The 12,753-nt window shown below is 37.5% G+C and overlaps 1 protein-coding gene across 7 annotated transcripts in view; it reads left to right on the top strand.

Moving 5' to 3' along the window:
* Positions 1-12,753, top strand: part of NCOA3 (nuclear receptor coactivator 3) — an 85,332-nt gene that overhangs the window by 8,898 nt on the left and 63,681 nt on the right. For 4 of the 7 annotated variants that reach the window (XM_035548104.2, XM_035548101.2, XM_035548106.2 and 1 more), the window contains exon 2: positions 10,798-10,839. The exons of the other annotated variants lie outside the window; for them this stretch is intronic. The gene's annotated coding sequence lies outside the window, so the exon portion shown is untranslated. The remainder of the gene's footprint in view (positions 1-10,797; positions 10,840-12,753) is intronic. 7 annotated transcript variants of the gene reach the window in all.

Below are 12,753 nucleotides of genomic sequence, written 5' to 3'. Positions count from 1 at the left end.
CAAACACATGCTGGATATCAACCATGAATATTAATATATTAATCTTGCCTTCAGTTTCTTGTTTTACAGTTTGTGTTAACTGTTGCTGTTACTAGATGATCACTGCCAGGTGACAATTCGTGTTTCTTGCTGCCAATAGTAATTCTAGACTTATATTTCCAATAAGGACTGCATGGTAATAGAGATCCTAATTGCCATGTCTTTGGTATACTGAAGAAAGAAAGACATTAGGAAACATATCCTTCTCTAATCATATTCTTCTATAAAACAGCTTGCTTTTAAGCCTATTTACTGGTTACTTATAAAATTATTGTAGCTTTAGATACATTGCTGAAAATAAAACTGAAGGGCTCTACAAGTTCAACCTCATTTATCTACCTTAAAGCTCTTTTCGGTTGAATTCTTGTTTACAAAAAGGCTCCCTGACCTTTCTCCAAGAACTAGATGACTCTCTACTTTTGAATGTGCCTTGTCTTTCTGTCATTACAGATATTCATTGTTGACTTATGCTCTTTTGGGTTATGGCGCAAAGAATCCTTTATGTTATGCTTTTTGTTTTTGTTTTTGCTTTGCTTAAATGCTGGGGTGGGAGCTAAGGTGGTATATTGTGCAAAAAGCAAGCGATGTCACAACAAACTGACTTCTTTCCTCTATTAATTGGAAATAGAAAACCATAACCCTTTAAATGCATTCCTATGGAATGCTGTCTTCCTGACGCCATACACTGCACTTCCACCACAGCTCCGGCCAAGTCAGGACTGTTATGCTTCCTTTCTCTTACCTATCCTCCCCTTACACTAGGACTGGGGCTCTTGCACTCAGCAAACTGATTCAACAGAAAATTGTCATTCCATTCCCAACAAAAAAAACACAAACCCCCAAAGTGAGCAAAACTACCCAGACAACTTTGGGCTTTCAGTTTACCCCCTAGTTGCAGAAACAGAAGTTCTGGTGCAAGGGAATGGCTGGGGTGGGGTAGTAGCAGCTGCAGCCTAGCAAAGCTAAAATTGGATGGAGTTCCTGTAAGACTGTTCCTGAAACAAATGTGTTTTAGAGGAGACTCAGGTGGTACCTAGGTGTAGAAGTTCAACACCCTTTGTCTACCCCGAGGCTGTAACTAATAAGAGTTGGTGGAGTTGTGTCTTATTACTGATAGCTCCCTATCTGTTGCATCAGCATTGGAAACTTCACTTCAGTCAAGTCAATAGGGATTAAGTAGATGTATTGAGTGCTATTCTGAAAGCTGATGTTGAGAAACCTGCAAATATTTGATATGGATTTGTTACTAGTGTAATGTAAATAGGTATTGCTAAACAGAATGACCTGCTGAAAGGGTAAGTACTGCAATAATGCTCTTTTGAGGTAGAATTAATCTATCGGATCACTTCTGCAGAGACCCAGAAAATGAGCAACCCTGTGCTATTGGGCCTAGTGTTGAAAGACTTAACATGACGGTAGGATTAGAATATATTGCTGCTTGTTGTGAAAAGCTTTCTCTTGTTTGTTTCTCCTATGCTTTTGTAGTTAGTGGTTCTTCATAGGTGGTAAGGAATGTCCTGGTTTCTAGGTTGAGGTTAAAGACTGAAAACTGTAAAGATCGTGCATAGTTGGTGATACTTGTTTCTAAGTCAATTTGCAGAGTAGGTTGACATATACGGCAGCATTTGTAGGATCAGTACTTAACCTGCTGTGGAACTGTCACTTAAGCTGTAGCTTTTACTTGCACCTAATGAAATTGTTTTTGTCTGAGGATTTGTTTTGTGGGAATGAAAACAAAATGGGAGGGGAGGACAACAAGACAGTACAGAACAAGTTTTGTCCTACTATATGCCACAAGTGCTTTTCATGCTTAGTTCTAGATTATTTTCAAAGTAAGCCTGGGCAGTTAGGCCAAAATAAATAACTACGTGCAAAGTTGAAGACAAAGTATTGTACTCTGATAAAGTATGTTTACCCTAGGAAGCTATTGCTAAATAGAAACTTATTCAGTGTTTATATGAACACTTGTTCTAAAGGAATATGTCAATGCCTGTACACAGATTGATAGGACAGGTCAATTTAGAATATAGCCATCTTGCCTGCAACCGCACAGATGTGATGAAAGTAAGAAGTGGAACGTGACAGTAATTGATAAGATCATCAATCTCAAATAATACTTTTTTGAGCCAGGGTGGCAGTGTTTCCAGACCTCCAAAAGCAACATAGCTGAACCCTTTTGATTGGCAATTGTACTATAACAAACTGTCACCAAAATAAGTGATTTTTTGGGGGGGGGATTTAGGGTCTTATGGAATATCTGCTTAATATTGTCTGGGAACTTCCTTCCCATTTTGTCGTCTTTTTTTTCCAGTTGCGTATTAACTTTTATCAGCTCTTTTGAGGTGAAATATATAGTTCTCTGGTTTTCGCTATGTTTTCTTTAATGCTTCAGTATCATATGAAGTAAAGTGGTAATACAATGTGCAGTTTTCTTGATGAAGTAATTAACTTGTGTAGGGACAGTAGTATCGATAACCTCTACTTAATGCTTTTTTTTTTTAGTTATATTTACATATACGTAGCAGACAAAGCTTCCTTTCAGGGAACTAAGCAACTCTACTCCTCATGTAACTTTAGGGTAAAACCAAATCTCTTGTCTCTTACTTTCACTGTTAGCTCTGTTCTCTCCTGAGTGATTATATTGTCTGACCTTCTTACTGCAGTGGGAAACATTGCTCAAATTTCAGTGATTGGGAAGCCCCAGGTAGTAAGGTCAGCAAACCAGAACACCATGACACAATTTTGGAGAAATGTACGGCCAGACAGAAGGGAGATTCTGTTAATGCCCTCACTGACAGTTGCTGTAGTGTGAGCTTGTACCTTGTAGGTTGTATCATTGAAAGACTGTGAATCCCATACTGGGGGAAAAGCTTCAGACAGGTGCGTGACTTCTCTATTTCAATGCCTATGTTAAAAAAAAAAATCACAAACAAAAAAAAACCCATGATATCCAAAGATACAAATCTTACAGGTGCTGATATCACCTAAAGCAGGAGAATATAAAAAAGAAATGGAAGTGAAGGTGTGTCTAAGTAGTTAAAATTAAGTGGTGTGAAACTTTGGGGGGTGGGGAGGAAGGATGTGGTTTACTCTTTCCTCAGCATTTTTTAAAAATAGGTGTTATGTTTTGAAAGGGACACTTTAAGAAAAGATGTGTGTTATTAAATGTGTGATAACCTATTATCATTTTTTAGTTGATAAAATGAGATCTCTGAAAGAGTTTGAATGGAGTATTAAATAGACAATAAAGCATGAGAAATCTTTCTCCGTGGCTGTAAATTGAATTTAGGTACGCTTAAAGGAGCTTGTTAATGTCTTTTTGAAAAGAGCAAGGTTAGAGACAATTTGTACTGTTGTCACTTTCTCAGCTTCCACAGAATTCTGTATTCAGGCTTTCTTAAACTCAAGGACACTACAGTAGTGCGTGCTGTGTAGAAGACAAGTGTTCCTTCTGAATTTCCCCTGCAAGTTTGCCTACACACAAGTTGTATCATTAACTTCTCAATTAGCAAAGTGTGCGATTGGAGTGGAGGTCTGGCATGTGGATCAAGTTTCACAGGTTCTTCCTCCCTTGATGTTAGAATAGACATGAGCTTTTTTTTTTTAATTCTTGCTACTTTTTATGTATCTTTTACAATCTAAAAAAAAAAATAACAAACCTATGAATTCCCTTTACCCTGCTAATACTTTTTAAAAATACTTTGCAGGTCACATTGTCTACTAGGGTTTTGTCTCTGCTAGGGTACGGATAGTATTGCAGTCCTTGAGATGCCTCTGTACGCCCTTGTCTCTCTCCTTTTCCTAAGCAAAGATCAAGAGAGTCATGAAAGTTAAATGTAGGTTAACTCCTTTAGGCTACCGTTTGTGGATGGAGGAGCTCCTCATCCAGGTTTCAGGGCAGGTACTTGACTGAATTAACTAAAAACTATACTCTTCAGAGGAGTATTGAAAAGCCTATTTTAAAGTATACGTCTTTACTTCTAACCGAAATTAACTTTTAGCTGACAGAGTGATTCCACTGGTGTGGAGATTCAACAAATGTTTTCCTTTGCGATAAGTGCAAATCCATGACGCTGGCTGACTTTCTCTGAGGCAGAACAGTCCTAACTCTTGTTTCTAATTTTAGGTAAAACAAATGTTTTACCTATACTAGAATCTCTTGGACATCAACAAATTATGATACTTATCTGATTTGGCCCTTTCTCCTAGTTGCAGTGTAAGGAAAAGATGGATCTTGCAAGTGCAGTTTAGTTTTAAAGGAAACTTCAATATCTGACTGCTAGAGTTTTATAACTAACTACCTAAATATGTTCATTAATCCTTTGTCTTTAAACAGAAATGGTTCTACTGAACATTTCTGTTAACCGGCACTTTTCAATTCTGGCTATTTTGTTTTTATTCACATTTAAGGAATCATCCACTTCTTCCTGCTCTGCCAGACCTCACAAGAACTAGTAGCATACTATGTAGAGAAAAAGCTTTTTGGGCCACACAATTAATTCCAGGTTAGTTTGAAAATTTATTCAAGGTGATGAGGGTTGCTCAGGTGGAACTGAGAATATTCTGGCATGCAAAAATAACCCATTTTGCTCTCACTTTGCATCAAATTTGACCCCGTTAAGCTCTATAAAGTTTATTTCTATTAGAGAATTTGAGAAAAGACGACAAACTTCTTTCTCCAAGCTATGTGGTATTGCAAGGTGTCTTTGCTAGACTCATTTGGTCGAGGACCACCCTCTGGATTAAGACAGTGAGTAGCTTCAGCTTTCCATAGTGCATTATTTTAGGGTACTTTATTTAATTCCTGCACCGTGTGAACTCGTACAGCCCGTGTCACTTGTATTTATACAGAGAGCATAGAGCGTCTACCACAGCACAGGTTTTTGAATTGTAAAAAAAAAAAAAAAAAAAAAAGAAAAAAGGGGGGGGGAACCAAATCTGACTTCCTCCTTAAACAGTGGGCCCTAATGCAGGGTAGATGTCCTTATTATAGATGGGTTGCACCAGGCTGGCATTGTCAGCTGAGGATGTACGGTTGTGGTGGGGTTACCATGGCGACTGCCTTCCAGGAGCTGCTCAAGGTCACCCAGCAGTTGCAGCCCGGAGTGCTTGCTGCTTAAGCAAAATATCCTCACCAAACATCAGTCTGGATGTGATCGCTGCCTTGAGAAAGCAACAACAGGGAGGCGAAGCAGGGGTTTATTTTGGGGTTGAGGGAAAGGAGGTTCTCTTTATTCTGTGTTCCAATCCATCAGATATTTCAGGATTCTTCGAATCATTGCAGTAGGGTGGGGTTTGGTTGAAATGAAAGGCATAAGTGGTCTAGTATCAATGACATGTGAAAATTGTTTTATTTAAAAGCAAAACGCTCATAAAATAGAAAATGGAGTTCTGTGTGGAATCTGTAGAAACCTGAAGAACTTGACTAGAAATTGGTGACCAGCCCTGAAGCTTGTAGTGCCAAAGCAAATGCCTGTACTGGTGGAAATTTAATCAAGATGGTGAAAATTGTTGTGCTGAGCTGAGAATTCAGAACTTCTTACATGTAAGGGTTTCTGTTATGAGATGTCCAGATTCATTCTTGCATCTAAATCCTTCTGGGTATAGTTTGAGAATGTCAAATACTCTAACAGCATTTTCAGTCAAATACAGACAAATTCAGAGATCAGGCTAGAGAAGGAATTTTTCATGAAGTTGATCCTCTGTCTGAGGTTACAAGACTTCATACTGCACACATAAAATTGAATCCATTAAACTAAAATTTCATTTGAATGAAAGTGCTGTGTCCTTGGTTTGGATAGTTATCTGATGAGTAAAAAGCCACCATGTTTTATGTGGCTTTTTGTTTGTGCTTTTTTCCTCCTTTTTGGATTTAAACTTGGTTTTCTTCTTTCCTCTTACATCATTTCTTGGTCTAAAGTAGTAGCATGACAGCAACAAAGCTATCATTCAGCAGATGATATTATGGCTAACATCTCATCTCAAACCTCTTTCATAAAGTGGTAAGCTTTTTTTTTTTTTTAACTCTTCTCTCTTCCCAGCATCCATTCTACTAATGTATTCAGGCAGTAAATTAATCTTCCTCCTGCTTTTTAGGCTGAACAGACCTAGAGTTCTTGTAGCTTCCTCTCAAGAACCTGTATTAATCCCCCCACCCCCCCTTTTTTTTTTTTGTAACCTTCTGATTAGTTTGTAGCTTTGGGGGATTTTATTTCCCAAGTGATTTTTATATCTTATAGTAAGGTACTTTACAGAGCTGTGTCCAGAATAATTTGTGAACATCTCCCCCGTTGTATGCAAGGAGTCATTTCCTAGAGCCTGATCTGGATCTAGATTTGGTGCCATTCCCTTGAACTGGATTGAACTGGGTTTGGAGATGTCTGTTGTTAATAAACATAACCAAGGTTTAAGTCGTGTATTTATGACCTTTAAGAGTTTGGATTAGTTTGGAATTTTTATATAAGCAGGTTCAGTAGCAGTGGTTCAGGGGAACCTCCAGGCTTGGAGTACTACTAGTGCTACACAGCAATGTCAGGTGAGCTGGTACTTCTGTTTCCAGGTTAGCAGGGTGAGTATATCTCTTAAGGCGGGAATGAGAACATAAGAGCTAAGGGTATCAGATTAACAGTCCTGGTGGTCTCTGTTCACCTTCAATAAAACAAGCCTAGAGCCCAGTAAGGGATGGGGGGTAGTTGTAGCTTCAAACTATTAGTAAAAGGGGCTTAAGAAGAATCTCTTATTAAAGTCAGTCTGTAAGACCTCTACCTGTCTGCATCTTTTTCCCCAAAGTGAGCAGTCTGCTCAAATTTTAACACATTATAGCATGAAAATACAGGTGTCTATTGTTACAGTGTGAGGCTCTAGCAATAAAAGAACAATTTTCACCTGTGCCACAATCAAGGTTTCCAGTGCATGATACACAAGTTATTTCCTCATGATATGAAGTAGCACTTCGTATCTAAGCACTTAATTCCTTGACTACAAAATAAGCAAAACTGGCAACTAAGAAATTGCACACAGTTCCCTATTTGTTTGAGCCATGGGGCTGGTGTCTGCATTACTAATTACCAGGGATGTGCTTCCAGTCTGAGGTACAGGCTTAGCACCCCAAAGCTTCAGTGTAACCCTGGAGCTGTGTCACAGGATGGCTATCTTGTTGCTCTGGTCTGTTAGCAGGTGCTGAGTTTCATGGTAAGTGTATCCAGATTCTAGCCAAAGTTCTTGCTGCACACAACATCTTGGCTACGTTGTTGATAGAAGGTAACTTCAAAGCTCCCTTAGGCACATTCAGGCAAATTTAATTACAAGAAATGTGCATGACAAAAACAGTCTGATACTCCACAGCTGTTACAGATTTCTTGAGGGTAAAACTAGTTCATATCTTTTAACAAAATCAGGTGTGCTAACGTGGCAGACAGTGGCAATGTTTTGTTCTAAATATACATGCTGGCATTAAGCAAAATAGACTCAGGTTTAGCTATGCTAATTGCCTCAGCCACTAAAAAATCTTTTTTTTTTTTCAGTAGCAAGGCTGTTTCAATTTTCTAATATAACACTTTAAACAAAAGGTTGGATACTTTTCTAAAGTTGAATTTGCTCCCCTGAAAGTTTCTTCTATTACGGAGCTCTGGTATTTAGTAATTCCAATCTAGTCTAGACTTGTTTTTTTCTGAAATAATAAAAAACTTGCAAAACTTCCAGGCTTTTCTTCCTCATCAAATAAAATTAGTAAGACATTTCACTAGCATTGCAAACACTGATTCATTTATAAAATAAATTCTAATGTACTGTTAGAAATGAAACCCACCCTATGATACAAAACAAACAAACAAAAAAAACCACCAAAAGCACTACAAACAAAAATGTCACTGCCAGTTTGTTAGTGAGCATGAAATGGAATATTTCTCTTCTATAGTTATGCTGGCTCCTTAGCATCAACAGTGGAACAAAATATGTAATAATTGCTCTGTAGAGATCTTTAGCTAGTCAGTTGAAACAAGGATAGGGCGATTGATTAGTCACAAACACCAACCCAACAACAAAAACAAAATAAAAGAACACAACTGAGAAGTGGCTTGTTCTAACCTGCTTGGTGTATTAGTGCATTTTTAGCATATTCATTCTAGCTTAAAGGCCCCGCCTCCAAACCAGGCATTTCATAAACTTCTCTGACTTTTCTCTCTATCTTTGCATAGAAAGTCTTCATGCATTTCAATATTATATTCAAGAACCTGAGGGGACATGGAGTAGAATTCAGTAATTGCTTAAGAACTTAACACAAAGCTAGCCACCAGCAGTTAGTTTTTAGCTGCTGTTTCGTAGCTGGCAGAATTTGCATTAAGGCTTGTTACATAAAATTGTATTGTAAATATGTTCTGCAGAACAGGTGAAGCAGCTTGAATATCAATGACACTTTTTTAACTCTTACAAGAGTCTTCCCCAATTTTATGTAGCCAAATCAGCTGTTTTTTTTTTTTTTTTGGGGGGGAGGGAGGGGGAAATTGTACAACAGTGGCTGCAGAAGGGGTTCCTGGGGACATACCTGGCACTGGTCCTAGAAACAATGCGAGTGGTGGTTTGAGGGTGTGACTGCAGAATCAGTCCTGGGAGGGAGTTCAGAGGTTGTTCTAGAAAAGCTTCTAGATACAAGTTGGTGTGTTTTAGAAAGGCTCCTGGATGTCTTCCCACCAAGTCCTAGAGGCGCGCTGCTTCTGGGTGATGGTTCCAGATGTGAAGCTAGAGATGTCTCAAGAGATGATTCCTGAAATTATCTTAGTTTTTAGAGGTGGTGCTTGAAAGTTATTCTAAAAGTGGTTCTAGATCTGACTCAGAAATCAGTAGCTGAGAAATGGCTTCTTGGTGCTCTAATCACATCCCAAATCTGGGTTATTTTTATTGTGATTGTTACAAGTCCTATCTGACTTCGACACCTTACTCTGAGCACTTCAGTTTTCCATCAGTTACTGAGCAGGTTTTGGGTTTTGTCAGTGTGCTTTTGAGATCTGATGTTTGCTTGCAGTGTGTATCAATTTTTGAATGAGTCTGGCCTCCAAACAGGGTTACTGTCGCGTGATACGGGTACTGCTGCATGCAGGAGTGTTCAAAACCAGTTTGTTGTCTCTTAAAGACAAGCTAGATTCTATTTGTTAGCATCCTTGAAATGCAGAAGTGTCTTCAAGGATGGGCTTGTTTTCAAAGGCATCGTCTGTCTTTCAGATCACTATTATGTAAACTTGGCTCTTTCCTAATAAGTCAGTCATGAGAATAGTCTGGGTTGGTTTGACCTTGTGAAATGCTTTTAAAAAGCATCTTCAGCAGGTCCTACAGCAGTGTCCTAAATTTCACTATTAAAAAGTTACACTAAATGAATTGTTCCATTGCTGTCAAACTATATGAATGTGAAGACTGTTTCTTTTTGTGAGCTGCATCAAAGGGGGAGGCCAGTTTTCTGTTGTTTCTAAAAGTTTTGGAATGAAGCTTGGGAAGCAAACAATGATTATGAAAAATAATAGCAAACAATTAAGTACTGCTTTGTTAAGCAATTAATAATCCTTTATTTGGCATACTGTGGCAATGGAAGATTGCTGGTTTGCTAGATCCAAGTAACTGAATTATTTGTTGGGCTAAACATTTTATTTTGTAAGTACATAAATTCCTAGCTGCAGCTAGGAAGTTGATTTGATATAAGAGCTTATTTATTAAGTTACTGCTAATGAGAAGGGACTTGACTAAAGTTAAAAATAGAGCACATTGAACTTGACATGAACTTTAATATCTTTTCCAGCTTCTACAAGGATTGTACTGTGAATTGTGTATTGTTTAGCTGGTTTATCGCTGATTAAAAGTATTGAAATAAACAGTACATTATGAAATAAAGCCTCTGTCATTGCTTTGTTTACATTTTGGATATCTTATCTAAATGTTACTTTGCAAATTCGATGCAAAGTTCAAGTTTGAACGTGGGATTTCTAAGACTTACGTTTTCTAAAGGCTAAATATATTGTTGAAGACATAAAACAAATGAAAAGTCTTTATTGTCAAAGCCTAAAACAAACTTTTGTTTACTTAGATGCTGGATAAAAACAGTGGTAGATCAGATATTTCACTATGTGGAGTTTGTTATACAATATTAAAGACATTTCCAGTGTTTGAGCTTAGTTCTACATAGATCTTTCTTAATTGTGCTTAATATAAATTCATTTGTTGACTTAACTGCCAATTTATGAATTCCTTTATAGATGTGAGACTTTGATATTGTGTAACACGATTTTGCAAAGCTTATTGCATGAAGATTTGCCATGCTAAAAAGAGTACAGTGGTCTTAACGTATAGAGAAAGACAAAGATCAAATCTATGGAACAGTTTTTGCATGAGAAATAAAATTTACCAGAACTTCCACCATTAAGAATACATACTGATCCATATGAAATAACCATGGGTGTAATGGAAAATCAAGACGAAGAAAGTGTTTTGCTTTTCAGCCATTTCATTTATTTCCCTCATATTTATCACATGGCAATTTAAAAAATAAAAATAAAGGTACTTTTACATAGTGTGGAGCTTAACTACAGAACTTGCTGCCACAGAATATTACAGCTGTGTTGATTTTCATGGGTTCAAAAGCAATTCATATACTCGTAGAGGAGAAATCCAGCTGCTGGGAAACTCGGTCCTTGTGAACCAGGAAATTCCTGAGCTGGAGATTATGAAGTTTGAGAGAATGCTGAAACAGTGATATGCTTACCTTGTTCTTTCTAGGCTTTCCTACTGGCTTTTGTTGGAGAGAGAACACTGTGCTAGGTAAGTCTTCTGTTTGACTTGGTTGTCCAGGGCTACTTTGAGAACTGATCCAGAGAATACACTGATAGTAAGGGGATTTGGAGAAGGGATGAAATAATTGCAATTCCCTTAGAGAAATGTATTTTCTTCTGTTCTGTATTAATCTTCTGTTCTCTATTAATAATCTACAATACTTTATAGATTATATATATATGCTCTTTTCCACCTCCCTTAAACTGAGGCAGTATGTGGTATTACCTGTCTTCAGTGCATTCTGTAGTATCTAAGGCTAGTAGGCTCCTGGGGATGCCTGGGCATTTAAAGAATATTGCTCTTAAAAGGAGTGGGATGAAGTAATAACATCCTTTTGTGTATATATTTGCCTTCAGTTCTTAATTTTCTATCACTGGTGCCAAGATTTTCTTATTTCTGAAGTAACTGATGATGTAAATACTTTGCTCAGAACAGTGCTTCTGAAACAGTGGTGTTGAAATGGAGTTTCTCAGCTAAAGCTGTTTGGGCCCAGAGTGGGTATGATGCTAATCATCAGGGCGTGGTTTTGTTTTTTTTGTCATAACTCAGAGTAACCCATTTAGCCTTCAGTACTCAAATAGATAACTGTCAAGTTTTATACCTATTGCTGAAGAGTATTGAAACTGATAGCATATCTGGACATCACCTCTTTCATAGTCATCTCTTTTGGTAAGCTTAGCCTCTTTACTCTGCAATTTAGCAGGATGGTCTGTGATAAAATTCAAGTGACTTGGCTTGGCTAGAATAAGGAAAGGTTAGAGCAAAATGAAGAAAATGAAAGGAGACAGTGAAAGGAAAACCTTTGGAGAAAGTTCTTGTCTAAGCACAGAAGAAAAGATTGTTTCATTTCAGATAGCTGTGCTCATTAAAATGTTCCTAAACAATGATTTACAGACAGATGCCACAATGAGGTAAATAGTATGCAGTGGAGAGAAGGGATAAATAACTTTTGCTCTTGACTGGATGGAGACATATGTCTAAGCATATTGTCTGTCATAAATCTACCTACGATGGGGAAAAAAACAACTACATCACAGCATTTATATCTTGAAAGACAGAATTAATGACATTAGGTTTGTTTCATACGCTCTTGTGTTCCCTCCATACTATGCCATGTTTATCCTGTTATTACGTGTATGATGTCATTTCCATATGTGAGAATCTGATGGAAGCCCAAGAGTTGGTAAGGTTTTGTAGCTTTCTGAATCTTAATGGATTTTTAGGTACACTAAAAATGCTTAGTGGGTTTTAAATAGAATACACTGAAGCTATGCCATGCCTAGAGACAATAATAGTGACTTTTCTGCTAAGAATTAAATTTGATGGGGCCCAGGAATATAAAGTTCTGACTGATGTACGTAAACATAACATCCCTTTCTTTTAAGTGCAATGTTGATATGATGTACTGTCATAGAAATTCAATGTGGTGTTTTGTTTACCAACAAAAAAACACAGTATAAACTACACTTGATAGGTGATACCTTCTAGTTTTGCAGCATTAATACATGACTGGTGCTAATTGGTTAGGTACCATGTTTGACACACTCACCAGATGCTAATCGAAACCTCCTAGTATGTGAGTGTGACTGGATATTAGCTTTAAAGCTTAGCATCAGGTTATCTGCAAAATTACCTGCAAGTCTGCTAAAAGAGAGCATGACTTGTTTAAATTATGGTGGATACATCTTGGATGTCCTGTTGGCAGACATATGCTCAAGCTGTGGTTCCCCAGCTCATGGTTTTATTGCATGTAAGCTACAGTTCAGTTGATCTTCTTGGGTGGGAACTGAAGATACAGTGCGTTTAAGAAAAAGTAGTAGTATTAATAATCTAAAAAAAAAAAAAAAAAAAAAAAAAAAAACAAACTCTATCCTGATGGTCCCTCCAGTGCTCTGTTTAAAA

Source organism: Cygnus atratus, chromosome 16, assembly GCF_013377495.2.
Source record: "Cygnus atratus isolate AKBS03 ecotype Queensland, Australia chromosome 16, CAtr_DNAZoo_HiC_assembly, whole genome shotgun sequence".
Lineage (NCBI taxonomy): Eukaryota > Metazoa > Chordata > Aves > Anseriformes > Anatidae > Cygnus > Cygnus atratus.
This window is presented reverse-complemented; position numbering and strand designations above follow the sequence as displayed.